This window comes from Pseudophryne corroboree, chromosome 2 (assembly GCF_028390025.1).
Source record: "Pseudophryne corroboree isolate aPseCor3 chromosome 2, aPseCor3.hap2, whole genome shotgun sequence".
Classification (NCBI taxonomy): domain Eukaryota; kingdom Metazoa; phylum Chordata; class Amphibia; order Anura; family Myobatrachidae; genus Pseudophryne; species Pseudophryne corroboree.
The window spans coordinates 89,164,669-89,189,742 of NC_086445.1; the positions used below are offsets into that span (position 1 = coordinate 89,164,669).

General features: G+C 46.4%; 1 protein-coding gene across 2 annotated transcripts in view; it reads left to right on the forward strand.

Annotated features, from left to right (window-relative positions):
- Positions 1-25,074, forward strand: part of CNTN5 (contactin 5) — a 2,165,994-nt gene that overhangs the window by 2,084,898 nt on the left and 56,022 nt on the right. The window lies entirely within an intron of this gene.

The window sequence follows — 25,074 nt, forward strand, 5'->3', positions numbered from 1 at the left end:
TTATAGTCATACTAGTTACGAGTATACTATCTCTTTATCAACCAGTCTATATTAGCAGCAGACACAGTACAGTGCGGTAGTTCACGGCTGTGGCTACCTCTGTGTCGGCACTCGGCAGCCCGTCCATAATTGTATATACCACCTAACCGTGGTTTTTTTTTCTTTCTTTATACATACATACTAGTTACGAGTATACTATCTCTTTATCAACCAGTCTATATTAGCAGCAGACACAGTACAGTGCGGTAGTTCACGGCTGTGGCTACCTCTGTGTCGGCACTCGGCAGCCCGTCCATAATTGTATATACCACCTAACCGTGGTTTTTTTTTCTTTCTTTATACATACATACTAGTTACGAGTATACTATCTCTTTATCAACCAGTCTATATATTAGCAGCAGACACAGTACAGTGCGGTAGTTCACGGCTGTGGCTACCTCTGTGTCGGCACTCGGCAGCCCGTCCATAATTGTATATACCACATAACCGTGGTTTTTTTTTCTTTCTTTATACATACATACTAGTTACGAGTATACTATCTCTTTATCAACCAGTCTATATATTAGCAGCAGACACAGTACAGTGCGGTAGTTCACGGCTATGGCTACCTCTGTGTCGGCACTCGGCAGCCCGTCCATAATTGTATATACCACCTAACCGTGGTTTTTTTTTCTTTCTTTATACATACATACTAGTTACGAGTATACTATCTCTTTATCAACCAGTCTATATATTAGCAGCAGACACAGTACAGTGCGGTAGTTCACGGCTGTGGCTACCTCTGTGTCGGCACTCGGCAGCCGGTCCATAATTGTATATACCACCTAACCGTGGTTTTTTTTTCTTTCTTTATACATACATACTAGTTACGAGTATACTATCTCTTTATCAACCAGTCTATATATTAGCAGCAGACACAGTACAGTGCGGTAGTTCACGGCTGTGGCTACCTCTGTGTCGGCACTCGGCAGCCCGTCCATAATTGTATATACCACATAACCGTGGTTTTTTTTTCTTTCTTTATACATACATACTAGTTACGAGTATACTATCTCTTTATCAACCAGTCTATATATTAGCAGCAGACACAGTACAGTGCGGTAGTTCACGGCTATGGCTACCTCTGTGTCGGCACTCGGCAGCCCGTCCATAATTGTATATACCACCTAACCGTGGTTTTTTTTTCTTTCTTTATACATACATACTAGTTACGAGTATACTATCTCTTTATCAACCAGTCTATATATTAGCAGCAGACACAGTACAGTGCGGTAGTTCACGGCTGTGGCTACCTCTGTGTCGGCACTCGGCAGCCCGTCCATAATTGTATATACCACCTAACCGTGGTTTTTTTTTCTTTCTTTATACATACATACTAGTTACGAGTATACTATCTCTTTATCAACCAGTCTATATATTAGCAGCAGACACAGTACAGTGCGGTAGTTCACGGCTGTGGCTACCTCTGTGTCGGCACTCGGCAGCCCGTCCATAATTGTATATACCACATAACCGTGTTTTTTTTTTCTTTCTTTATAGTCATACTAGTTACGAGTATACTATCTCTTTATCAACCAGTCTATATTAGCAGCAGACACAGTACAGTGCGGTAGTTCACGGCTGTGGCTACCTCTGTGTCGGCACTCGGCAGCCCGTCCATAATTGTATATACCACCTAACCGTGGTTTTTTTTTCTTTCTTTATACATACATACTAGTTACGAGTATACTATCTCTTTATCAACCAGTCTATATATTAGCAGCAGACACAGTACAGTGCGGTAGTTCACGGCTGTGGCTACCTCTGTGTCGGCACTCGGCAGCCCGTCCATAATTGTATATACCACCTAACCGTGTTTTTTTTTTCTTTCTTTATACATACATACTAGTTACGAGTATACTATCTCTTTATCAACCAGTCTATATTAGCAGCAGACACAGTACATTGCGGTAGTTCACGGCTGTGGCTACCTCTGTGTCGGCACTCGGCAGCCCGTCCATAATTGTATATACCACCTAACCGTGGTTTTTTTTTCTTTCTTTATACATACATACTAGTTACGAGTATACTATCTCTTTATCAACCAGTCTATATATTAGCAGCAGACACAGTACAGTGCGGTAGTTCACGGCTGTGGCTACCTCTGTGTCGGCACTCGGCAGCCCGTCCATAATTGTATATACCACCTAACTGTGGTTTTTTTTTCTTTCTTTATACATACATACTAGTTACGAGTATACTATCTCTTTATCAACCAGTCTATATTAGCAGCAGACACAGTACAGTGCGGTAGTTCACGGCTGTGGCTACCTCTGTGTCGGCACTCGGCAGCCCGTCCATAATTGTATACTAGTATCCAATCCATCCATCTCCATTGTTTACCTGAGGTGCCTTTTAGTTGTGCCTATTAAAATATGGAGAACAAAAATGTTGAGGTTCCAAAATTAGGGAAAGATCAAGATCCACTTCCACCTCGTGCTGAAGCTGCTGCCACTAGTCATGGCCGAGACGATGAAATGCCAGCAACGTCGTCTGCCAAGGCCGATGCCCAATGTCATAGTACAGAGCATGTCAAATCCAAAACACCAAATATCAGTAAAAAAAGGACTCCAAAACCTAAAATAAAATTGTCGGAGGAGAAGCGTAAACTTGCCAATATGCCATTTACCACACGGAGTGGCAAGGAACGGCTGAGGCCCTGGCCTATGTTCATGGCTAGTGGTTCAGCTTCACATGAGGATGGAAGCACTCAGCCTCTCGCTAGAAAAATGAAAAGACTAAAGCTGGCAAAAGCAGTAGCACCGCAAAGAACTGTGCGTTCTTCGAAATCCCAAATCCACAAGGAGAGTCCGACTCCAATTGTGTCGGTTGCGATGCCTGACCTTCCCAACACTGGACGTGAAGAGCATGCGCCTTCCACCATTTGCACGCCCCCTGCAAGTGATGGAAGGAGCACCCGCAGTCCAGTTCCTGATAGTCAGATTGAAGATGTCAGTGTTGAAGTACACCAGGATGAGGAGGATATGGGTGTTGCTGGCGCTGGGGAGGAAATTGACCAGGAGGATTCTGATGGTGAGGTGGTTTGTTTAAGTCAGGCACCCGGGGAGACACCTGTTGTCCGTGGTAGGAATATGGCCGTTGACATGCCTGGTGAAAATACCAAAAAAATCAGCTCTTCGGTGTGGAAGTATTTCACCAGAAATGCGGACAACAGGTGTCAAGCCGTGTGTTCCCTTTGTCAAGCTGTAATAAGTAGGGGTAAGGACGTTAACCACCTCGGAACATCCTCCCTTATACGTCACCTGCAGCGCATTCATAATAAGTCAGTGACAAGTTCAAAAACTTTGGGTGACAGCGGAAGCAGTCCACTGACCAGTAAATCCCTTCCTCTTGTAACCAAGCTCACGCAAACCACCCCACCAACTCCCTCAGTGTCAATTTCCTCCTTCCCCAGGAATGCCAATAGTCCTGCAGGCAATGTCACTGGCAATTCTGACGAGTCCTCTCCTGCCTGGGATTCCTCCGATGCATCCTTGCGTGTAACGCCTACTGCTGCTGGCGCTGCTGTTGTTGCTGCTGGGAGTCGATGGTCATCCCAGAGGGGAAGTCGTAAGCCCACTTGTACTACTTCCAGTAAGCAATTGACTGTTCAACAGTCCTTTGCGAGGAAGATGAAATATCACAGCAGTCATCCTGCTGCAAAGCGGATAACTGAGGCCTTGACAACTATGTTGGTGTTAGACGTGCGTCCGGTATCCGCCGTTAGTTCACAGGGAACTAGACAATTTATTGAGGCAGTGTGCCCCCGTTACCAAATACCATCTAGGTTCCACTTCTCTAGGCAGGCGATACCGAGAATGTACACGGACGTCAGAAAAAGACTCACCAGTGTCCTAAAAAATGCAGTTGTACCCAATGTCCACTTAACCACGGACATGTGGACAAGTGGAGCAGGGCAGGGTCAGGACTATATGACTGTGACAGCCCACTGGGTAGATGTATGGACTCCCGCCGCAAGAACAGCAGCGGCGGCACCAGTAGCAGCATCTCGCAAACGCCAACTCTTTCCTAGGCAGGCTACGCTTTGTATCACCGCTTTCCAGAATACGCACACAGCTGAAAACCTCTTACGGCAACTGAGGAAGATCATCGCGGAATGGCTTACCCCAATTGGACTCTCCTGTGGATTTGTGGCATCGGACAACGCCAGCAATATTGTGTGTGCATTAAATATGGGCAAATTCCAGCACGTCCCATGTTTTGCACATACCTTGAATTTGGTGGTGCAGAATTTTTTAAAAACCGACAGGGGCGTGCAAGAGATGCTGTCGGTGGCCAGAAGAATTGCGGGACACTTTCGGCGTACAGGCACCACGTACAGAAGACTGGAGCACCACCAAAAACTACTGAACCTGCCCTGCCATCATCTGAAGCAAGAAGTGGTAACGAGGTGGAATTCAACCCTCTATATGCTTCAGAGGTTGGAGGAGCAGCAAAAGGCCATTCAAGCCTATACAATTGAGCACGATATAGTAGGTGGAATGCACCTGTCTCAAGCGCAGTGGAGAATGATTTCAACGTTGTGCAAGGTTCTGATGCCCTTTGAACTTGCCACACGTGAAGTCAGTTCAGACACTGCCAGCCTGAGTCAGGTCATTCCCCTCATCAGGCTTTTGCAGAAGAAGCTGGAGACATTGAAGGAGGAGCTAACACGGAGCGATTCCGCTAGGCATGTGGGACTTGTGGATGGAGCCCTTAATTCGCTTAACAAGGATTCACGGGTGGTCAATCTGTTGAAATCAGAGCACTACATTTTGGCCACCGTGCTCGATCCTAGATTTAAAGCCTACCTTGGATCTCTCTTTCCGGCAGACACAAGTCTGCTGGGGTTGAAAGACCTGCTGGTGACAAAATTGTCAAGTCAAGCGGAACGCGACCTGTCAACATCTCCTCCTTCACATTCTCCCGCAACTGGGGGTGCGAGGAAAAGGCTCAGAATTCCGAGCCCACCCGCTGGCGGTGATGCAGGGCAGTCTGGAGCGACTGCTGATGCTGACATCTGGTCCGGACTGAAGGACCTGACAACGATTACGGACATGTCGTCTACTGTCACTGCATATGATTCTCTCAACATTGATAGAATGGTGGAGGATTATATGAGTGACCGCATCCAAGTAGGCACGTCACACAGTCCGTACTTATACTGGCAGGAAAAAGAGGCAATTTGGAGGCCCTTGCACAAACTGGCTTTATTCTACCTAAGTTGCCCTCCCACAAGTGTGTACTCCGAAAGAGTGTTTAGTGCCGCCGCTCACCTTGTCAGCAATCGGCGTACGAGGTTACATCCAGAAAATGTGGAGAAGATGATGTTCATTAAAATGAATTATAATCAATTCCTCCGCGGAGACATTGACCAGCAGCAATTGCCTCCACAAAGTACACAGGGAGCTGAGATGGTGGATTCCAGTGGGGACGAATTGATAATCTGTGAGGAGGGGGATGTACACGGTGATATATCGGAGGGTGATGATGAGGTGGACATCTTCCCTCTGTAGAGCCAGTTTGTGCAAGGAGAGATTAATTGCTTCTTTTTTGGGGGGGGTCCAAACCAACCCGTCATATCAGTCACAGTCGTGTGGCAGACCCTGTCACTGAAATGATGGGTTGGTTAAAGTGTGCATGTCCTGTTTTGTTTATACAACATAAGGGTGGGTGGAAGGGCCCAAGGACAATTCCATCTTGCACCTCTTTTTTCTTTTCTTTTTCTTTGCGTCATGTGCTGTTTGGGGAGGGTTTTTTGGAAGGGACATCCTGCGTGACACTGCAGTGCCACTCCTAGATGGGCCCGGTGTTTGTGTCGGCCACTAGGGTCGCTTATCTTACTCACACAGCTACCTCATTGCGCCTCTTTTTTTCTTTGCGTCATGTGCTGTTTGGGGAGGGTTTTTTGGAAGGGACATCCTGCGTGACACTGCAGTGACACTCCTAGATGGGCCCGGTGTTTGTGTCGGCCACTAGGGTCGCTTATCTTACTCACACAGCTACCTCATTGCGCCTCTTTTTTTCTTTGCGTCATGTGCTGTTTGGGGAGGGTTTTTTGGAAGGGACATCCTGCGTGACACTGCAGTGCCACTCCTAGATGGGCCCGGTGTTTGTGTCGGCCACTAGGGTCGCTAATCTTACTCACACAGCTACCTCATTGCGCCTCTTTTTTTCTTTGCGTCATGTGCTGTTTGGGGAGGGTTTTTTGGAAGGGCCATCCTGCGTGACACTGCAGTGCCACTCCTAGATGGGCCCGGTGTTTGTGTCGGCCACTAGGGTCGCTTATCTTACTCACACAGCGACCTCGGTGCAAATTTTAGGACTAAAAATAATATTGTGAGGTGTGAGGTATTCAGAATAGACTGAAAATGAGTGGAAATTATGGTTTTTGAGGTTAATAATACTTTGGGATCAAAATGACCGCCAAATTCTATGATTTAAGCTGTTTTTTAGGTTTTTTGGAAAAAAACACCCGAATCCAAAACACACCCGAATCCGACAAAAAAAATTCGGTGAGGTTTTGCCAAAACGCGTTCAAACCCAAAACACGGCCGCGGAACCGAACCCAAAACCAAAACACAAAACCCGAAAAATTTCAGGCGCTCATCTCTAGTATGGGCGTGGTCTGACGTATGGATACTGAATCACGTATGCTGAGTTGTATTGTGGGATAATTTCATGCTGGTTATACAAGCGGTGGTTTAACCGCCTTTTATGGTACGGGTTTTATTTGATCATCGTATTTGGATGTGTTATAAATAAATTGTTACACTTTTAATGCACTATTGGCGCTCCCTGCTTCTTTCAAAATTTCTCGGCAGGATCATTACCCGTCCGGAATCGGGTCACTGGTGGGGAAGCGACAGCTGGAAATCCCAGAGGTGCACACTGATAAAGACTAATCGACCAGTGAGACTGGGTGTCAGTGATTGTGAGAAACTGTTGATTCTTGTTCAGCCTGGGACTTGTAGTTCCACGGGACTTTTAACCTTTCCTTGTCCTTTGCGCTCATACATTTTTTCCTGTTAATATATATATATATATATATATATATATATACATATTACAAATACATGGATATATGCATACACACCCACCCACAGAAACCCCTCTCTTTCTTTTATGAATCGCAGTAGTGCTTAAGTTCACCGTATGTCACATTTCAGAGCTGCCAGTACACATTATGCCGCACATTACACCCAATTCACATTATGATATATAGTGCTTCCTGCTCATATTTTGCCTCATTACAGTGCCCCGGTTCATATTATATAACATTAAAGTGCCTTCCAGTTCATGTTATACCACACTACAATGAGCAGGTCCAGAAGCATACCTTGCAGGCCCCAAGAAAAATGTTTGAAAGGACCCCTACGTACCACCCAATGTATATAAAACATGGAACTTTGACAGGGAAGGTGGGCCTCTCTCAGCTCTGGGCCCCATACCAGCTGCACTGCCAGCAGGTGGTCTTCAGTTTGCCGCCAGCCGGGCTCCCGACGACCAGCATACCAGCGCCTGAATCCCAACCGCCAGCATACCAACAGCTTTTCTCCCTCTTGGGGATCCACGACCCCCCTGGAGGGATAATAGATAGCGTGGCGCGCGCCACCATGCCCTCGGCATGGGAGCCCGACCGCCGGCATGACATATTACACCCCTGCCAGCACCTATGGTAGCTACGCCCTTGGCCATAGATATCACATCTCTTACAGTAGACTAAAGGGGACAACTGATTGGTTGCCCATATCAACCAATCAAATTCTAGCTATCATATTATAGTAAGTTCTATAAAATGATAACTAGAATTTGATTGGTTCTTATGTTCTTATGGTTTTATAAATTTCCCAAAATCCTAAAATTTGTGAAAATGCTTTTTTTGTTATTTGTATTGTCTTACTCATTCAAATCAAATCATACGCTTTGATATATATATATATATATATATATATATATACCTTAATAGTTCATTCATTTTTTTTATCATCCATTAATGTTATTTAAAATCAGGAAAATAGTTTAAAAGTAATACGGCTGAAAACTTTCCCACCAGCATGATATATACCCATAAGACTTATGAAATAGCACCTACGGCCACTTAATTAACGCTGTTGCCAGCACCTGGGGAGCGACGGTTACTAATGTCAGTGCGCAATTATAGGTAATCCTGGGTGGTGCTGTGCAGAAGACGGAGATTGCAGAGTGCCCTATTTTATATTACTGCGCCACATATGGAATATAACATTTTACTCACTGTTTTTATTTATGCTCCATTAGTGGAAATTTGCAGTTTAATTGCTTCAGCTGTGTAATGGACAAATTGGAGGTTTAATTAGTCATTCTGCATCCCAGATACTTGTAAAACAAATCAGCCCTACTTACTAAAGAATGCTCAAAGGGCGATAATCACCAAGCTCAAGAAATTCTGCAGCAGAAACTTAAAACACATTTGTGCTCCCATTCCCTATGTAAATATTTAATACGTTCACTGGACTAAATGTATTTTTGCCATACTGTATAAATAGAAAGTGTTGAAATAGGGTCTTCAGTTTGCTAGAATACCATAAAACTGGTTTAGATTGTGAGCTCTTTTGGCCATTTACGTATCACAAAATATAATTTAAACATTACTAAAATGCCCCCGCGTACAGATCCCCGGTTATAGGGGGTAATTCAGAACTAATCGCCACTGTGCGTTTTCGCACAGCGGGCGATCAGACACAAACTGCGCATGCGTATGCACCGCAATGCGCATGCACATCGGACAACAAAAAAGGACATCGCCGGTCATGGGGATGGTGCAAAAAATCCAATCGCATGGGCGTTCGCAAGGTGATTGACAGAAGGAAGCCATTTGTGGGTGGTAACTGAGCATGTATTGGGAGTGTCCTGAAAAATGCAGGCATTCCCAAGCGTTTTCAGGAAGGGTGTCTGACGTCAGCTCCAGCCCCGATCAGCCTGTTCTCATCGCACTGTAGGAGTAAGTCCTGGGTTGCGCACACACTGCACAAAGTGGATATTTGCAGCTCGGCGTACACATGGGACCGCACACTTGCACAGCAAATTTACACTCCCCATGGGGGCGGCGACTATCCAAACGCAGGACAGCAAAGTTTGCAGCCCAGCGATCAGGTCTGAATCAACACTGTTCCTATCCCCTGCAGTCAAAATAAATAAATATGCCAACAGCCTTGGACCTATCCCTCTTCCCCACGAAGGGCTGGCCACCGGGAATGAAGTCTGTTCCGTGGGTAGTAATATAACTTTGGCTCAGTACTCCCCACTGTAACCCTGATGCTACCTTACAGCATATTCTTTTCAATCAAGAACTAAACCTTAACCAGTCTGTGGGTGTTTCTAGCAATTACTAAAAGACTGTGGCCTGATGCAACGTTGAAAACAAATCGGGTGTATATGCCCTCCTTCAATGTGTACACAGAAGTATGTATATCTGTATATGCAAATTTATATGCGCATTATGCATACTCTTGGATTTCTAGTATTCGTCATCATCAGTGCACACTTGCAGCATCCCCAAAGGCCGACACGAACAAGGATGACATGCGGAAAAGGTCGATGCAATGAAAAGTTCGACCGGAAATGGTATACACATGAAAAGGACGACGTTAAATTTTCATGTTTTTTAGGTGTCAAATTTTACCTTCAAGCACATGGAACCCCAATTAGCGTACCGCTTCCTCTCGCATGGCTCGCTTCGCAATTATAGTCTGCGTGAATGGTAAATTATTAAATAGTTACAAAAGTGTGTGCGTGTGTGGGGGGGGAATTGTGAAAAATTCACGTCGACCATATTCTGTGTCGACCATTGCCCTGTCGACCTATTGACTGTCGACATTTTTTTACTGTCAGCCTAAAGGCCGTTCCATACCCTTCTGGACAGTGGAATCACTATGGGGGTGCGGGGGGTGCAGGCCGTTCCCAGGTGTCACCATCGGAGGCTCCTCTGCGGTGAAAGTATCCGGGTGCTGCAGTGTGACATTATCCTGCAGCGCTCAGCTCCTGTTACAGAGGAGGAGTCAACAGCGCAGGCACTAGTCTCCGGGGGCAGCAGAGATGCTGGGCACGCCCCCGGAGTGATGTCATTTGGATTCCATGTGAGGACACACCCCTTTATGTTGGGTCACACCCCCTTATTGGGCATGAGGGGGATATAGAGTGCACATTGGGTGACATCACACCCAGTGACACCTCTGCTCCTGGAGATGCTGAGCTGTCCCCAGGCTAAGTTCTACATGTGCATGACATCTGTCCACCTGCTTTGCTATGCTGAGGAACAGTGAAAGTGCTCCTCCCAACTCCACCCACCCTTCCCCACGGAACATTGCAGACTGCAGGTGGGGCATTGAAACAGGGACTATCCCACCCAGTGTGGGACAGTTGGGAGGTATGGTATATGATAAGTTTCGAAACAGAGTTATTTATGCTTACACCAACCTACCATCACTGAACTTTAATTACATGAGAACGCCCAGATACAGCCCAGTGATGCCTCTTCAGTTGAAAGCGGAAATGTGCATACACCCCTGCACCGGCCATCAGAGCCGTAACTAGACTGTTTGGTGCCCTGTGCCAGAGAGAGAATTTGCGATCCCCTTCCCCATTTCTCTATCGTCCTAGTGGATGCTGGGGTTCCTGAAAGGACCATGGGGAATAGCGGCTCCGCAGGAGACAGGGCACAAAAAGTAAAGCTTTCCGATCAGGTGGTGTGCACTGGCTCCTCCCCCTATGACCCTCCTCCAAGCCTCAGTTAGATTTTTGTGCCCGGCCGAGAAGGGTGCAATCTAGGTGGCTCTCCTAAAGAGCTGCTTAGAGAAAGTTTAGCTTAGGTTTTTTATTTTACAGTGAGTCCTGCTGGCAACAGGATCACTGCAACGAGGGACTTAGGGGAGAAGAAGTGAACTCACCTGCGTGCAGGATGGATTGGCTTCTTGGCTACTGGACATCAGCTCCAGAGGGACGATCACAGGTACAGCCTGGATGGTCACCGGAGCCTCGCCGCCGGCCCCCTTGCAGATGCTGAAACATGAAGAGGTCCAGAATCGGCGGCAGAAGACTCCTCAGTCTTCTAAAGGTAGCGCACAGCACTGCAGCTGTGCGCCATTTTCCTCTCAGCACACTTCACACGGCAGTCACTGAGGGTGCAGGGCGCTGGGAGGGGAGCGCCCTGGGAGGCAAATGAAAACCTATTTGGCTAAAAAAGACCTCACATATAGCCTCCGGGGGCTATATGGAGATATTTAACCCCTGCCAGAATACACTAAAGAGCGGGAGACGAGCCCGCCGGAAAAGGGGCGGGGCCTATCTCCTCAGCACACAGCGCCATTTTCCTTACACAGCTCCGCTGGTCAGGACGGCTCCCAGGTCTCTCCCCTGCACTGCACTACAGAAACAGGGTAAAACAAGAGAGGGGGGGCAAAATAGTGGCAAAAATTATATTATAAAAGCAGCTATACAGGGAGCACTTATTATAAGGCTATCCCTGTCATATATAGCGCTTTTGGTGTGTGCTGGCAAACTCTCCCTCTGTCTCCCCAAAGGGCTAGTGGGGTCCTGTCTTCGTTAAGAGCATTCCCTGTGTGTCTGCTGTGTGTCGGTACGTGTGTGTCGACATGTATGAGGACGATATTGGTGTGGAGGCGGAGCAATTGCCAAATATGGGGATGTCACCTCCTAGGGGGTCGACACCAGAATGGATGCCTTTATTTATGGAATTACGGGATAGTGTCAACACGCTAAAGCAGTCGTTTGACGACATGAGACGGCCGGACAATCAGTTAGTGCCTGTCCAGGCGCCTCAAACACCGTCAGGGGCTGTAAAACGCCCTTTGCCTCAGTCGGTCGACACAGACCCAGACACAGGCACTGATTCCAGTGGCGACGGTGACGAATCAACCGTATTTTCCAGTAGGGCCACACGTTATATGATTTTGGCAATGAAGGAGGCGTTACATTTAGCTGATACTACAGGTACCACTAAACAGGGTATTATGTGGGGTGTGAAAAAACTACCTATAGTTTTTCCTGAATCAGAAGAACTAAATGATGTATGTGATGAAGCGTGGGTTGCCCCCGATAAAAAGATGCTAATTTCAAAGAAGTTATTAGCTTTATACCCTTTCCCGTCAGAGGTTAGGGCGCGCTGGGAAACACCTCCTAGGGTGGACAAGGCGCTCACACGCTTATCTAAACAAGTGGCGTTACCCTCTCCTGAGACGGCCGCACTTAAAGATCCAGCAGATAGGAGGATGGAAAATATCCAAAAAAGTATATACACACATACAGGTGTTATACTACGACCAGCTATAGCGACAGCCTGGATGTGCAGTGCTGGAGTAGCTTGGTCAGAGTCCCTGATTGAAAATATTGATACCCTGGATAGGGACAATGTTTTACTGTCTTTAGAGCAAATAAAGGATGCATTTCTTTATATGCGTGATTCACAGAGGGATATCTGCACACTGGCATCACGGGTAAGTGCTATGTCCATTTCGGCCAGAAGAAGTTTATGGACGCGACAGTGGTCAGGCGATGCGGACTCAAAACGGCATATGGAAGTTTTGCCGTATAAAGGGGAGGAGTTATTTGGAGTCGGTCTATCAGATTTGGTGGCCACGGCTACAGCCGGGAAATCCACCTTTTTACCTCAAGCTACTCCCCAACAGAAAAAGACACCGACTTTTCAACCGCAGCCCTTTCGTTCCTTTAAAAACAAGAGAGCAAAGGGATATTCATATCTGCCACGAGGCAGAGGAAGGGGGAAGAGACACCAACAGGCAGCTCCTTCCCAGGAACAGAAGCCCTCCCCCGCTTCTACAAAAGCCTCAGCATGACGCTGGGGCTTCTCAAGCGGACTCGGGGGCGGTGGGCGGTCGTCTCAAGAATTTCAGCGCGCAGTGGGCTCACTCACAGGTAGATCCCTGGATCCTGCAGATAATATCTCAGGGGTACAGGTTGGAACTAGAGACAGATCCGCCTCGCCGTTTCCTGAAGTCTGCTTTACCAACGTCCCCCTCAGAAAGGGAGACGGTTTTGGAAGCCATTCACAAGCTGTACTCTCAGCAGGTGATAGTCAAGGTACCTCTCCTACAATAGGGAAAGGGGTATTATTCCACTCTATTTGTGGTACCGAAGCCGGACGGCTCGGTAAGACCTATTCTAAATCTGAAGTCCTTGAACCTGTACATAAAGAAGTTCAAGTTCAAAATGGAGTCACTCAGAGCAGTGATAGCGAACCTGGAAGAAGGGGACTTTATAGTGTCCTTGGACATCAAGGATGCGTACCTCCACGTTCCAATTTACCCCTCACACCAGGGGTACCTCAGGTTCGTTGTACAAAACTGTCACTATCAGTTTCAGACGCTGCCGTTCGGATTGTCCACGGCACCTCGGGTCTTTACAAAGGTAATGGCCGAGATGATGATTCTTCTTCGAAGAAAAGGCGTATTAATTATCCCATACTTGGACGATCTCCTAATAAGGGCAAGGTCCAGAGAACAGCTAGAGAGGGGATTAGCACTGTCTCAAGAAGTGCTAAAACAGCACGGCTGGATTCTGAATATTCCAAAATCCCAGTTAATGCCGACAACTCGTCTGCTGTTCCTAGGGATGATTCTGGACAAGGTTCAGAAAAAGGTTTTTCTCCCGGAGGAAAAAGCCAAGGAGTTATCCGAGCTTGTCAGGAACCTCCTAAAACCAGGAAAGGTGTCTGTACATCAATGCACAAGAGTCCTGGGAAAAATGGTGGCTTCTTACGAAGAAATTCCATTCGGCAGATTCCATGCACGAATTTTCCAGAGGGATCTGTTGGACAAATGGTCAGGGTCGCATCTTCAGATGCACCAGCGGATAACCCTGTCTCCAAGGACAAGGGTATCTCTTTTGTGGTGGTTGCAGAGTGCTCATCTATTGGAGGGCCGCAGATTCGGCATACAGGATTGGATCCTGGTGACCACGGACGCCAGCCTGAGAGGCTGGGGAGCAGTCACACAAGGAAGAAACTTCCAAGGAGTGTGGACGAGCCTGGAAACGTCTCTTCACATAAACATTCTGGAACTAAGAGCAATCTACAATGCTCTAAGCCAGGCAGAACCTCTGCTTCAAGGAAAACCGGTGTTGATCCAGTCGGACAACATCACGGCAGTCGCCCATGTAAACAGACAGGGCGGCACAAGAAGCAGGAGTGCAATGGCAGAAGCTGCAAGGATTCTTCGCTGGGCAGAGAATCATGTGATAGCACTGTCAGCAGTGTTCATCCCGGGAGTGGACAACTGGGAAGCAGACTTCCTCAGCAGACACGACCTTCACCCGGGAGAGTGGGGACTTCATCCGGAAGTCTTCCACATGCTGGTAACCCGTTGGGAAAGACCAATGGTGGACATGATGGCGTCTCGCCTCAACAAAAAACTGGACAGGTATTGCGCCAGGTCAAGAGATCCGCAGGCAATAGCTGTGGACGCGCTGGTAACGCCTTGGGTGTACCAGTCGGTGTATGTGTTTCCTCCTCTGCCTCTCATACCAAAAGTATTGAGAATTATACGGCAAAGAGGCGTAAGAACGATACTAGTGGTTCCGGATTGGCCAAGAAGGACTTGGTACCCGGAACTTCAAGAGATGATCACGGAAGATCCGTGGCCTCTACCTCTAAGGAGGGACTTGCTTCAGCAGGGTCCCTGTCTGTTTCAAGACTTACCGCGGCTGCGTTTGACGGCATGGCGGTTGAACGCCGGATCCTAAAGGAAAAAGGCATGCCGGAAGAAGTCATTCCTACTTTGATTAAAGCAAGGAAGGAAGTAACCGTGCAACACTATCACCGCATTTGGCGAAGATATGTTGCGTGGTGCGAGGATCGGAGTGCTCCGACGGAGGAATTTCAACTGGGTCGATTCCTACATTTCCTGCAATCAGGATTGTCTATGGGTCTCAAATTGGGATCTATTAAGGTTCAAATTTCGGCCCTGTCGATTTTCTTTCAAAAAGAATTGGCTTCAGTTCCTGAAGTCCAGACTTTTGTTAAGGGAGTGCTGCATATACAGCCTCCTGTGGTGCCTCCAGTGGCACCGTGGGATCTCAATGTGGTTTTGGAATTTCTAAAATCTCATTGGTTTGAACCACTAAAAAAGGTGGATTTAAAATATCTCACATGGAAAGTGACCATGTTACTAGCCCTGGCTTCGGCCAGGAGAGTGTCAGAACTGGCAGCTTTATCTTACAAAAGCCCATATCTGATTTTCCATTCGGACAGGGCAGAACTGCGGACTCGTCCGCATTTTCTCCCTAAGGTGGTGTCAGCATTTCATCTGAACCAGCCTATTGTAGTGCCTGCGGCTACAAGTGACTTGGAGGACTCCAAGTTACTGGACGTTGTCAGAGCATTAAAAATATATATTGCAAGGACAGCTGGAGTCAGAAAATCTGACTCGTTGTTTATATTGTATGCACCCAACAAGATGGGTGCTCCTGCGTCTAAGCAGACGATTGCTCGTTGGATCTGTAGCACAATCCAACTTGCACATTCTGTGGCAGGCCTGCCACAGCCTAAATCTGTAAAGGCCCACTCCACAAGGAAGGTGGGCTCATCTTGGGCGGCTGCCCGAGGGGTCTCGGCATTACAACTTTGCCGAGCAGCTACGTGGTCAGGGGAGAACACGTTTGTAAAATTTTACAAATTTGATACTCTGGCTAAGGAGGACCTGGAGTTCTCTCATTCGGTGCTACAGAGTCATCCGCACTCTCCCGCCCGTTTGGGAGCTTTGGTATAATCCCCATGGTCCTTTCAGGAACCCCAGCATCCACTAGGACGATAGAGAAAATAAGAATTTACTTACCGATAATTCTATTTCTCGGAGTCCGTAGTGGATGCTGGACGCCCATCCCAAGTGCGGATTATCTGCAATAATTGTACATAGTTATTGTTAACTAATTCGGGTTATTGTTTAGGAAGCCATCTTTCAGAGGCTCCTCTGTTATCATACTGTTAACTGGGTTTGATCACAAGTTGTACGGTGTGATTGGTGTGGCTGGTATGAGTCTTACCCGGGATTCAAAATTCCTCCCTTATTGTGTACGCTCGTCCGGGCACAGTACCTAACTGAGACTTGGAGGAGGGTCATAGGGGGAGGAGCCAGTGCACACCACCTGATCGGAAAGCTTTACTTTTTGTGCCCTGTCTCCTGCGGAGCCGCTATTCCCCATGGTCCTTTCAGGAACCCCAGCATCCACTACGGACTCCGAGAAATAGAATTATCGGTAAGTAAATTCTTATTTTTTCCAATAGGGACATAAGGCGCATGCCTCGTAGGAAAGGGGCATGACACGAAATACCAGAGAAAGCCCATGCTATGATGCACTTTCCCACATTTTTATAATACACACATTTATAGACCACTGCAAGAAAATGGATTTGGACACAAATCCTCTGTGTACCACATTCATGCACTTAACTTGAGAGCTCGTTGTTATTCAGTTACAATACCCTCTATTAAATAACACATTTCAATATACTGCCATACCCAGGGTTCAAACCTATAACCTGTTGCATTCTAATCAAACGCCCTACACATTGAGCTATTTGATTCTGCATAAAAACTATGAACACTACATGAAGCTACTGGTACTTTGTAAATAACTAATCAGCACTGCAATTGAGCAGATCTATGTAGTGTGCAGCCACACATCCAATCTCTTGCAGCCACACACTACATAGATCTGCTCAGCCACAATGCTGATAATTTATTCACAACGTACAAGGTAAGATTCAAATAGTTAGAATTATATAGCTCAGAATTATCTACCTTTCTATGAAAAGACAGATAGCGCAATGAATAACTTGTCTGGCTGCAATGCCACAGGCAATGGGTTCGAATCCCGGGTATGTCAGCATCTTGGAATGTAATAAAGGACAGTGTGACTGAATAACAAAGAAATCTCAAGTTAAGTTCATTAATGTCGTATTAGCAACAGAAGGGGTCAGGTTAGGAGACAGGGACGGTCAGGAGATGCTGGTCTTCAAAAAGGAGGGAAGCTGCAAGTGAAAGTAATTAAAACAGATAACTGACAAGTGCACCTCCTACCCTGCAGCGCTATGTGCGGTGCCCCCTCCGCACACACCTAGTTACGGCCCTGCCGGCCATACTCATGTACACTCAGCTCAGTGCTTGGAGAAGTACGAAAATGTTTTAGTTACTGTACAGTATATCCCCTGGGTATCTGGATGATAGTGTCTAGTTCAGGGGTGGGGAACCTCAGGCCCGCGGGCCGTATGAGGCCCATAGAGCCACTTGATCCGGGCCGGCTCACCTAACCGAGGGAGATGCCGGGCGCCCCTGAGATTTTGTTACAAGCAGGCACCCGGCTTCTTCCCCCCAGCAGCAGCCGGAGGCAGGAGCTCACTCTTGAGCTCCGGCTTCCGGCTCTGGCAGTGTGCGTGTGCTGCTGTGCTATGGGAGAGATGTCATGACGTCTCTCCAATAGTTCTGAGGAGCGAGGAGCCAGACGGAGGGCAACGGTCTGGAAGCAGGAGCGGGGCTGCTGAGTATTGTGGGTATTTTTTTCTTTTAATGTGTGTGTGTAAGCGGCACTACTAGGGGGCATAGCTAATGGGGCATAACAAGTGACTGGGGGCATATCTACTGGGGCATAACAACTGACTGGGGGTATATCTAATGGGGGCATAATTACTGGGGGCATATCTACTGGGGGCAGGCTAATTTTTAAGTTGATCATTTTTGTATGGCCCCCGAAGGATTTTATAAACGTACAAATGGCCCTTGGTAGAAAAAAAGTTCCCCAACCCTGGTCTAGTTAGACAGTCAATTGATAGACACCATATGTTAGACAAACATTAGGTTGACAGAGTCAAAAGGTCGACAGGGTCAAAAGGTCGGCATGAAGAAAGGTAGACAATACAAAAGGTCGACAGGGTTAAAGGTCGACATAAAAAAGGTAGACACAGGTTTTTTAAAAATGTTACATGTTTTTGGACTATTTAACATGTGGTGTCTATCTATCGACTGTCTAACTAGACACTGTCTATCTATCATCCCACACCCATCCCCTGTGTACTCTATTCTGTCTCCTCCTGGAGCAGTTAGAACTAACATACCTGCTATTATATTGTTCATTGAAACATGGATATAAAAACTTTTTAAAGTGAACAAAAGTCTATCCTGTTGTGCTTGCCACTTTCTTATTTCACCCCCATACCCTCCATCCCTCCTCACCCTCCTCCACTGTTATTATTTTTACCGTAAATATAATTCATTCATAATTAATGGCCATTATGCAAAAGGGAAAATAAAGGTAATAAATAAAACCATTTCCATGCTTCCCCTTTGAACTGTGCTGCCCCAGGCAGAAGCCTGATATGCCTGTATGTTAAATACAGCCCTGATCGATCCCTTCAGTAATGTAAATAGCCTCCTCTGTCTGTAAAGGAGTATTCCATGTGGTATGGCATGTATGTGGTGTGTTTCATTTAATTTACTATACATCTTGTATCGGTCGGATATTAAATAAATTAGATTCATTACAATTGCCAAAAAGGGAAAATCAAATTTCAGCTATTAAAATAAAGAAAATACAAGATAAAGTACTGCATCAAATAGGCAGCCGTATTCATTAGCATATAAAACAGAATTTAAATGCGTTTCTACTTGAGAAAACTTTTTCAGCATAGTTGATTTCATTAGATGTTTTACTGTGTTCTATAATGCATAGTGACTTGTTTTATAGAAATAGATTGACTTGGTTAAGCCATATTGCTACTATATTATACAGTCGTGTTTTCTTCTACCACCGCCATTTATTTAAATGTTCTCCCTGTGAGAAGTTAGTGAATTATTATGTACTGAAATGTTTAATAGAAGCTTGCAGTGTGCGTAGGGAATTCTTATCCTCTCTTCCTGAGAAAGTAGGTAATTGGTTAGTGCACTATTCATTAAAAGTTAATAAACAGTACGAAACTGCAAGAAAATTGGTCACTGGCCATAATTGAAAAAATAAATAGAAGTTATACAGATACAAGAATCAATCACTGCTTGATCTATTTGCCCATAAACCTATGTGCCCACACTTCCAGAAAGTCAGGAAGACTATTAGGTTTTGTGGAGCTCTCCTGGACTTGTAGGGAGTTTTGGCAGTTTCCTATATACAGTAGCGTGATTGTAAATAGCATTATCGAGGCCCTGCCCCCACTGCAGAATGTTCAAGTTCGTGGCATTGTAACCTCACCTCCAATCTCAACTCTGCTGCCCTTCCCCCGCCATACCCCTTCTGTCCCTCTTTGCCGTTCCAAGACCCAACCTTGGCACTTACGCAAGTGAGCAACCAGGTCCTGTGCAACTATGTTAGTGTCAGGCATCTTTTTTTGCTGAAAATGCGTCTTTGTCATAACACGACTAATCTGTTGTGTGGGACTGAGTCTGTATATGGAGCACAAACTTGTATTGGAAAAAAGCTGTAGCTGCTACATTGCAACACTTCATATATAGATTCAGAGACTCAGTCGCACATACAGTCAGGGCCGTTTCTTGGGGCAGGCGAGCAGTGCAACCGCACTGGGCGCCCGCCGCGGCACTAACTGTGGCTCCCTGCTTCCCCCTCCTATTTCTCCCCGAGTAACCCGCTCGGGGGGCGGAGTTTCACGGAATGACACGGTTGCGTCGTTACGTCACGACTCAACCCCATCACTCCGTGAAACACCCCCCGAGTGGAGTACAGAGGGGGATCCAAGTTAGGAAGAGGGAAAGGCCGGCACGAGGAGCGACTGGTGAGGCGGGCCGAAGAGCGGTAATCGCCTCTGTAAGTATTCTCTCTCTCTCAATGTGTAAAATGGGGACACCTGCCGTAATGTGTGAAATGGGGACTCTTGCCTGCCGTAGTGTGGGGATTTAATGTATCAAGGGCATTGCGGTGTGTGGCATAATATGGTGCAGGGGGCATTACTGTGTGGGGCTTATTATGGTAGAATTTTTTTTTCCGTGGTGGTCGTGATCTGTTGGAATAGGGTCAAAAACTGGATTGTGAGGTAGTCTTTTCAGACGAGGCCATGCCCATTTAAATGAGACGACGCCCATTTAGATGAGGCCACGCCCCCTTTGCCGGGTGCGCGCGCAAGTTGTTGTTTTTAATCTAGGTGTGTGGGGGGGGGCACATTTTTTTATGTCATGGGGGGGCGCATTTTTAAATCTCGCACTGGGAGTCAAATTGGCTAGAAACAGCCCTGCATACAGTATATACTGTATACAAGTGTTGCATATCAAATTAATCAGCATAGACTTCTGGTACGTCCTGCAGCAAAAAAAAAGGTGCCCAACGCTAGCACATGGCGCACTGAGAGGGGCTGTTTAGCAAGACTGCAGCAATGCTGTATAAGGACACATCTATACTCCGTTCCTTCAAAAATGATATGCATTGCTGAAAGCCACTGGAGGAACTCTCATTCCTTGGTGGACCTTCTTAACTTCAAGTTCATCCTTTTTTCCTACAGCTCTGCGCTCTCCCTGTCTAAGCACTCCTTCACGTTTCTCATCTTTTCTCAGTCTTCCTATTCCTACCACCTCTTTCCCATAGTCAACAAAATCTTTCACACACACACACACACACACACACACACACACACACACACACACACACACACACCCTTCTCCGCTCACATTCTCTCTTACTGCCATTGATATTACCTCCTTTTTCACCTCCAAAATAGAGGCCATCTGTCACAAAATCTCCTCCTTCATTCACTCGTCTGCCACCCCTACCATGCCACTGTCCCCTCCCTTCTGCCATCTACCCTTGTGCTTCCTCTGACCCACCATGGGTGACAAAGTCCTTTCCCTTATTTTATCTTCTGCCTCCTCTTCCTCTATTCCTACACACTGGAATTTTGCGCTCTTCCTTCAAACTCGCTCTTATCTCCTCCATTCAAAAAATTCTCAGTATTTTACCAAGTGCCATTTTGGTTAACATGAGGATTATCTATTATTTTTGCTGTGCATAACATGTTTTCAGCTTAATCTTTTTTTACTTAATTGTTGTTTTGTCTCGTCTTTTATGCTTCATGTGCTAAATAAACATATATTTCAAATATAACATTCCAGCGCCCATAGTGAATTACCACACTATCCACATTGCTACTGAAAACCCATGTACAGTAATTTCACCACTTAGCCATATCACCATGTAGTTTACCTCATTTTCTTGTACCCTCCAACTCTCCCACTGCTGCTTCCCACATTTAGCTCCCCTTACACTGGCTCACTTCTTAGGACTTCCATTTTTCTTCCGCCTTCTCTTAAGACTAAGCTCCATGAGCAGGACCCTCCTGTTCTCTTTACCAACTTCTCTTACACACCAGCTGCACTTTACACATCCTCCTAGGACTCACTGCCCCTGGACTTCACTCCTTTGCTGTTTTAGCTTACGTTGAATATTTTTTTTATAATACTGTAAATTGTACAGCAATGGGCGGGGCTGTGCCAAAGTGATTCAAAGCACCAGTACACCCTTATGCTTTTCTCGGGGGGCCTGGGTAAAAAGTCTGCAAGTATAACTGTATATTTTCTTAGAATTGTGCAGAGCTGGCTAAAGTCCACAGGGTAATCAAGGTGGGAAATTGTTTTAGTCCCTCTGATATACAGCCCAATGTATATCCATCCATTTATGAGTACATTACCACTCATACTATACTTCATTTTAGTGTCATATACAAACTTTAACCTTGGTGTCATCCCTGTCCATTTAAAATGATCACAGAGCCCAGATTTTAGAAGTTCACATTTATATAATAAAATCAACTGCTGATTAAAAACACGTTTGAATGTAATAACAGTTGGAATGATGTTTGACCTTACCCACCAGTGTCAGAGATGCACAGGAGAGAGTGAGGGGCAGTGCTATAGTGAGACAGTAGAGGGGCAAGAAGAAGTTGGGAGATAGTGTTAGGTTGGGGGAGAGAGAAAGTGTTAAATGGTTTTTTTCTTTCTCTAAACACATTTACATTCACTATTTATTATCCTAATATACACTTAAAAATAAATAGGAAACATTAACCACATTGTGTGATTAAAAAAAATAATATTTTTCTGCAGTGGGGTACACTGGTATTCCACCGGGAATAACATTGGGGTGTAGAGTTGGATCTTGATCAGAGGCACCAACAGGCTAAAGCTTTGACTGTTCCCAGGATGCACTGCACCGCCTCCTCTATAGCCCCGCCTCCAGGCACTGGAGCTCAGTTTGTAAGTTGGTGCCTGCAGTGCAGGTCACTAATAGGGGGCTGCGCTAGGCAGCCCTGAAAAGATCTTTTTTTAGAAGACTTCAAGGGCCGCAGCACTTTTATGTCATTCTGACATGCTGTGCTGCGGCTCCATCACCTCCCTCAACGGCGCTGCATACTCCCGCGGCCTGGTTCCTGGGTACTTGCAGCGGGGACGCACTGGTTTCTAGGCACACCACCGCTGCTGATCTCCTGGATCGCGTGGCTACAACAACAGGGAGGTAAGAGGGTCCCCCAGGTGGGACCCGCCGGTAAAATCGCGATCCAGTTGCGGACCCAGGAGACGGGTCGCGACGCTGGCCTGGACACTGTACTGCTCAGGGACCCCACTATATCCACCAGGGCAGGGAGCACAGGGCAGATTTACTAAAATCCGTTTGTTGCAGGCTCCACAGTACCCGGTGGTGAAGTCCAGCAGAGGGGATAAGGCGCTGACCTGTAGCCCCTCCCCCAGCTCCGGGCTCCATCTACTGCTGGTGTTCCCACCCTGGAGCTGCATCTCTCTCTCTCCCTCAATCCCTGTCAGCATTTGGGTGACATTTCACAGAGCTGCGCTGATCCTGGGACTGCTGGGTACTGTCTCCTCTGTAAAACCGCCTGCCTCATCAGCACTGTGCATTTACAGACACTTAAGTATTCTACATGTCATTCTAGACAGTGTTAGTTATGAACAAGTATACTGCTATAGGAATATTTAGTACAAGTATTCTGTGATATACATCCAGTGTTTACTGTGCATTTTTATCTCTGTATACATACATATTCATATGTAGATTTACTAGTCCTGCAGTCTTATTGTTTCTATTTAATAATTTCTGCATTGTACCGACTGTGTGTGCCTATAGCTGCTCTGTGGATTCTATTCTGTGTATCACACATATTGCTATCACTATATTCTGTACCCTGGGGGGCTAAGTGCGTCAGGGTCTCATATATCATATAGTATTCCACAGGATATACTGTTTTGTATTTTTCACTGGGGGTTTCAGTCACCTCACACCACTTAAATCCTCTGTTTGTGCCCTGCATTTATGGTCACATAACACAGGTTTTTTTTTGTTGTTGCTGGTATTGTATTTGTCTGCCTATTTCAGTGATGGCTAACCTTGACACTCCAGCTGTTGTTGAACTACACATCCCAGCATGCCCTGCTACAATTTTGCTATTTGGCCATGCTAAAGTTGATGCAGGGCATGCTGGGATGTGTAGTTCAACAACAGCTGGAGTGTGAAAGTTAGCCATCACTGGCCTATATTGTACTGTTACGCACTAAGGCTACATTCCCAATAATGTCTGCTACTCAGGGCGGGAAATACGCTGACGCTCCTGCATCATGCAGTGCTGACGCCTCGGATTTACCTGAGGGAAAGATTTCAGCTGATGGTTCAGGTACTGGGTGCCCTGCACCTTCCAGGCAGCCCGCAGCACCTGTTGAAAATTAAGATCCACCTTGGGCTGCATTTTCAAATATGCTGACTACGCTTGTAACATGATTTACGCCCCCTGTGGGACCTCTTGTACCAGTACAGCCACATATTGTTCCTGTAGTTAATCCACCATGGGCGGATACTTTGTCAACCCAGTTACAGCAATTAAATCGGTCCTTGGTTAAACAAAAGCCTAACCCTCGCCCTGCTGGGACCAAAGGGTCATCTAAGCGGGCCATTTCTTCCTCATAATCCACTAATATTGCGGATGATTCTTCCGATGAGGATGGGGATTATACTAATCTGTCAGACACTGATACAGTTGTTTCTGATGAGGAATCTACAACTCAAGTTGATGTTCCTAAACTAGTGGAGGCTATCAAGCTGATTCTCCAAATTAATGATGAGACTGAACCTCCTGATACGTCTAAGAAACCTGATAAGTTTAAACGTCAGAAGGTTGCTAATGTAGTTTTACCTCAGTCTGATCTCTTAATTGACATACGCCAGGAATCCTGGTCATCTCCAGGAAAGAAATTTTCCCTGTCTAAAATGATGTTGGCTTGTTATCCTATCCCTGCGGAGTTGAGTAACAAGTGGGATACTCTCATGTCTAGTGGTGTCTTCTACTCTGCCTGTCACGACTGTCACACACTTACACTTACCGGTGCTGTGCATAGACCCAATATGGCAGCCTCTTGGGCTGCAAAAGCTATTGAAGCATGGGTTCAGGCAATTGAGGATGAGCTACCTCTACATTTTTCTGACACTGCCAGACAATATCTGTCGTATATTACCACAGCCTCTCACTATATTCAGGAGGTGGCCTCTGATGCAAGTGTAATGGCAGCCAAGGCTTCTACTACGTCTATCCTGGCTCGCCGGATTTTGTGGTTAAGGTCCTGGAAAGTGGACCTGGACTCCAAAAAGACCTGGGAGGTGCTCCCTTTTAAGGGAGACATACTGTTTGGGGAGGATCTGAACAAGATTGTGACTGACTTGGCAACAGCCAAGACTGCATTTCTCCCAAGTACTAATCCTTCTGCTCCGAAGGCTAAGAGTACCACTTTTCGTTCCTTTCGACCTCCAGGTAAAGCGTACCCGAGACAGGCTTGTACTTCCAAAACCACCAAGCCCAAGTTTAAGCAATCTTGGGCCACCCGTCAGCCTGCTTCCAGACTGACCACAGCTCCTCGGATCTTCACCAAGGTCATGGCAGTCATGATGGCTCTTCTCCGCCGTCAGGGTGTCAGGATCATGCCGTATCTGGACAACTTGCTCATCCTGGTGAACTCCCCAGAGGTTCTCCTCAGT